The sequence below is a fragment of the Lemur catta genome, chromosome 4 (assembly GCF_020740605.2).
Source record: "Lemur catta isolate mLemCat1 chromosome 4, mLemCat1.pri, whole genome shotgun sequence".
NCBI classification, from domain to species: domain Eukaryota; kingdom Metazoa; phylum Chordata; class Mammalia; order Primates; family Lemuridae; genus Lemur; species Lemur catta.
In genome coordinates, this window is record NC_059131.1 from 28447951 (window position 1) to 28453514 (window position 5564).

General features: G+C 40.7%; 1 pseudogene; it reads left to right on the top strand.

The window, feature by feature from the left end:
- The first annotated feature begins 3581 nt into the window (after positions 1-3581).
- Positions 3582-4563, top strand: LOC123637421 (annotated as a pseudogene).
- Positions 4564-5564: the final 1001 nt, after the last annotated feature.

Below are 5564 nucleotides of genomic sequence, written 5' to 3' on the forward strand. Positions count from 1 at the left end.
CAAGAATCTGATCAGTAACAAGTAAGAAAGGTATTGGCCCTTTCTCCACTTTCTTTCTCAACCCTATTCAGTGGAATGTCTTAGACTGGCTACTGGAGTGATACACGTTCTTGAAAAAGAAAAGGCAAATGATGTACATTATAAAGAATATTTTCTCTCATATGTTATGCATTTATCGATCATGTTAGATAAGGTTTTCAAAACCTCAAAAAATGTTTTTTAACATGTCACTACAGTTTGCAACTCCCAAATAAAATAGGGGAAGTAGTTACATTAGGGATCCCAGTGCTCTCTAAATGTTTTTATTTAATTGTTAGAAAAAATGACTTCAGGCTGGTCCGATGGTAGTGGGTCATCAGAACTTATTAACATTAGTGTCACTAAAGTTGGTATTCAACCCCCCACTGCTAAATGTGACTGGCTATAAAAAAAAAAGTAAAAAGAAAAAGAAAGAAAAAAGAAAAAATGACTTCAAAATGTTACTGACATATCAAAATAATGATGCACTGAATAGCATGGATTTGAATAGTTTTCCATTTTTGTTGGCTTTTTACACCAGGAAAGATTGTCTGCCCCTGTATGATCCGGCAGTGTTTTTTACCCTCTTTCTGTGGGAAGCTCAAATATCTGTTTATAGTTTGCCACAGGATAGAGAAGAAAGGCCCTTTACCCCTTTTTATACACAAACTCTTTGAAGATAATTGATGGAGGCCAAGAGGATAGACCACTGGCTTTTGGAAGAGGAGTTTAGTTACCTAGTAATCCTCCCTTTAGTTATCATCCCTAAAGTATAATTCCTCTTAAGACCAGCTCTTGAACCCTTTGCATCCATCCATTGTTAGAGGGCTAATCTGAGAGTAAATAGCAGCTGTCAGGGGATGGGACTTGGTATTGTTTTACCTACCTTAGGGGTAAAGTCAGTCCCTAACTTCCAGACCCTTAAGTCTGGTTGAGTACGTCTTCCTTGTAGTTACCCTTTGAAACAGAAGCTGCTGGGAAAGTTTGGCATGCTAAAACACATCATCTTAAAGCTCTAGATGTCCAAACAACCAATTGGAACAAGATGAGAAGTTAGTATTTCAGATTAGGTAATGCTTACTTTTAAACACATTTTCCTCATAAATTAAAAACACACTTTCAAGTGAACAATTGTGCTTGAGTTATTCCCACTTATTTAATTAGTATGGTTGTAGTGGTTAAGAGGGCACGTTCTGGTATGATTGCCTAGATTTGTATTCTAGCTGTACCACTAACTAGCAATGTGGCCTTGGGCCTCTGTGCCTCAGTTTACTTAGCTGTTAACATAGTGATAATAATAGTATATATCTTGTGGCTTTACTCTGCTAAGATCGAGCTAATAATCATTTATTATTATCTTTATTATTACTACTAATGTTACCAAAAGTTCGGCACTTGTCCTGTCACATCAGAAGAACCACGACAAGTGGCTTGAGAAGGAAAGAAAAGTTTATTAGTTTGCAAATGAGTCAGCAATTAGGAGGTTGGCAGATGGCCATCTTAAAGTATAGTAAGGTCCAGCCTCTGAGCAGAAATACAGAGCTTCTAAAGGGAGGTTTTCAGCCTCAAGCTATTGCTGTTCAGTTATACTTGACGGTTTCTCATTCATCCCATCTTGGCTAAAACAATCTTGTGACCTCTGCCCTTGAGCCTTGACAGTTCCCTTGAGCCATCTCCTGTGGCACAAAGAACAAAGGACACTCCCCAGTCTCTCCCAACCACTGGCCTGAGGCAGGTATGCAGATTTTAGTTTTCAGAAAGGGTGAGGGGGTTTTGAAAAGACAGAAAACATTTTTACCCTTTTTTAGGCCATTCTCTCTGTTACACTAATAATAATACATTATTCTTCAGTGGAGAGAACTTTCTTGGAAAAAGCAAAGGTCCCTTTGTTACTTGCTTTACCAATCTAGAAGTTGACCTATTAATTTGCTTTTTTTGTTCTGTTTATTTATTTATTTGGCACCTTCATCTTGGATATCTTGGTCACTTATGAAATAAGTATCTCTCTGCCTAAATTATGGCTTTGTATTTTGTAAAATATCCCAACTTTTCCTAATGAATAGCAGATTTATTAATTGGTTAAATAAATATGTATTGAATGCCTACTATATGCAGGAACTGAACACAGTACTGAGGATATAAAGATAAATAAATTATGATTTCTCTCCTGAGGGCCTTTTTAGAAAGATAAATTAGAAAAGATTTTTCTTGGGGTGGAAACACTTAAAACACCTGCTTAAATAGATAGGAGTTTATTTGTCCCAAACAAAAGCAATCTGAAAGCAGATAGCTCAGATCTGGTATGGTACTTTTTATCTTTCTTGTATCTTTGTGCTTAGCATGTAGGCCTTCTCATGCATGTCTCCTCAGGGTGGAATGAGGCTGCCTTACCTTTAGGCCTTATGTCCAAGCCAGGTAGGCTGGAGGAGGAATGGTAAATGGACAAAAAGAGCTTTCCCTTTCCTAGGAGGTTTTGCCTTTTTTTCCCAGAAGCCTTCCTAGAGACTTCCGTGTATATCTAATTGAATAGAAATATTCATGCAGCCACTCCTACCTGCAAGGGAAGCTAAAGATTGGGAGGTTGTGGGAAAAGGTTGTTAAATGAACCAACCTACATAAAGCAGCTGCCACAACATATATGTAAATAACAATAAACTACAAAATGGTATCCAGGGACACAAAAAGGGGGCAAAGTGGAGTTTCTGGATAGTGAACACATGAAGGTCCCTGGAGGATGGCACCAGGGGAGGGCATGGAAGTTGAAACTGGTTTCAGGCCAGGTGAGGTGGCTTAGGCCTGTAATCCTAGCACTCTGGGTGGGAGGCCGAGGCAGGAGGATTGCTTGAGCTCAGGAGTTCCAGACCAGCCTGAGCAAGAGCGAGTCCCCGTGTCTACTAAAAATAGAAAACAAAATTAACTGGGCAACTAAAAAATAGAAAAAAACCAACTGGGCATGGTGGTGTGCACCTTTAGTCCCATGTACTCAGGGAGGCTGAGGCAGGAGGATCTCCTGAGCTCAGGAGTTTGAGGTTGCTGTGAGCTATGATGCTGCCACAGCATTATAGCCTGGGCAACAGAGGGAGACTCCATCTCAAAAAAAAAAAAAAAAGAAGAAAACAAGAACCCAGGTTTCAGTCTACGTCCAGTTGTCTGTCGCACAAATATCCAATTATTGAAAGAACAAGGGTTGCCAAGGAAGGAAGGAATTTTTTAATATGACAGACACCTTGCCAGGAGAAGGGGAGAAGCTACTTCAAGTCAGTCTCTCCAACTGATGGAGATCACCAACTTTTTAAGAAGGGGCCACCTGCCATGGGGCAGGTGGAGGGGGATGGTGAGTCCTGGTCAAGGAAGTCTGCCCTGGGGACTTCAGAATCTCAATTCCTTTGTCTTGCAGAAAATCCATCATTTCTAGGAAACAACTAAAAAGGTCAAGTAGTTAAGGGAGAGGGTTATAAAAAACATATAGAGGTCCTTAAAATTTGTTCCTGGAGCTGGTTACATCACCCTATGTATCTCTTCGTCTGTATCCTTTGTAATATACTTTAATAAAATGGTAAACATTGGATCAGGTGGTGATTCACGTGTGAGCTTGAAGGAGTCACAAGAACCGGTCCAATGTGCAGCAGAAATGACAGCCCATGTCACTGCTGTCATTGCATCTTTCTCAAGCCATGGAACAAAGATGTTCTGATTAATTCCTAAAGTAAGAGGCTGCGGCTGCCCCAGCATTTCCATTTTATTACCGTCACATTCATGCCTTAACAGTGGTAAAGATTTGTGCTGAAGAGTGGTTGGATGGGATTCAGGATAAGATTCCCCACCTGGCCGGGCGCGGTGGCTCACGCCTGTAGTCCTGGCTCTGGGAGGCCGAGGCGGGTGGATCGCTCGAGGTCAGGAGTTCGAGACCTGAGCAAGAGTGAGACCCCGTCTCTACTAAAAATAGAAAGAAATTATCTGGCCAACTAAAAATATATATACAAAAAAAAAAATTAGCCGGGCATGGTGGCTCATGCCTGTAGTCCCAGCTACTCGGGAGGCTGAGGCAGTAGGATCGCTTAAGCCCAGGAGTCTGAGGTTGCTGTGCGCTAGGCTGATGCCACGGCCCTCACTCTAGCCCGGGCAACAAAGTGAGACTCTGTCTCAAAAAAAAAAGATTCCCCACCTTCCAAGGGCTGAAATTCTGTGACCCAAATCTCTTAGACGTTGGGCAATGTATTGATCAGAATTGCCAGTGACAGTTTGCTTTTCTTTTGGGGGTGGATACTGGATGAACAGCTGTTGAGTGTTCTGGTGATGGCAGCAACTGGAGCAGTGGGCAGTTTTGAATCCAGAGATTTGACAACTTTGTGGTCAAACTAGGTTTTGGAGTATCACAGACCAAAGCTATCAACTCTGGTCTCTGGGATTCCAATGGGCCCACCTCAGCTTCCATTCTAGAAATTCTGCAGGGAATTTACTGATAATGCTGAAGCTAAACCGAAGAGCCTGGATTTCTTTTCTTTCACTGCTTTAAAGGATGGAAATTTGGAAGCCTGTAGCTAGTGCCTCTATCAAATCAGGGTGTGTATTAATACATGGAGACATAATCCACCCTAAATAGTTCATTCTTTCTTCAGGGACTTTTTGGATGAACTAAACTCTCCCTTAGCAAATGAAATCGCACATAAATCAACAATTAATTAAGTACCTACTATGAGCCTAAAAAATTTTTACTTTGATTTTTTTTTTCTTTTGAGACAGAGTTTTGCTCTGTTGTCTGGCCTAAAGTGCTGTGGCATCAGCGTAGCTCACAGCAACCTCAAACTCCCGGGCTCAGGCGATCCTACTGCCTCAGTCTCCCAAGTAGCTGGGACTACAGGTGCATGCCACCACACCAAGCTAATTTTTTCTATTTTTAGTAGAGACGGGGTCTTACTCTTGCTCAGGCTGGTCTTGAACTCCTGACCTCAAGTGATCCTCCTGCGTCGGCCTTTCAGAGTGCTAGGATTGCAGGCATGAGCCACTGCGCACAGCCCTCTAAACTTTTTACTTTGAGAAGGGACAAAAACTCTAGAAGGAGTCATGAGCCCTAAGTCATTCATTTCACAAAATTTTTGTAGATAAATTTCTGTTTATATGGATGAAATGGAATCAAGAAGAGAATTATAATTGATTAATTCCATCTGCCTTTGGGAGTGCTCATTATCTTGATTTCTGGTTCTTAATCATTTTTTGAAGTTTTCTAATTTTAAGCCACTGAATTCTGGTTATTCCTCCTTTGAAATATCTGTTGAATCTATTCCTCTTTTTTTCCTTTCCATGCTATCAGCCTAGGTTAAGACTTTATTACTTCCTGTTTAGATTACTGCAGTAATCTTCTAAACTTTTTATGCTTTACATTTTAGTGCTTTAGAGTTCACAGAGTTATGTGTTTTCTTTTTTTTTTTTTCCTTTCTTTTAGTTGCTGTTTCCCCTTTTCAGGAATGAACAGAATATTTTCATCCTACGAAAACAATCCTGTCTTCATTCTACTGCTAGGGAAACCTGTCTTCCCTCTCTGAGGT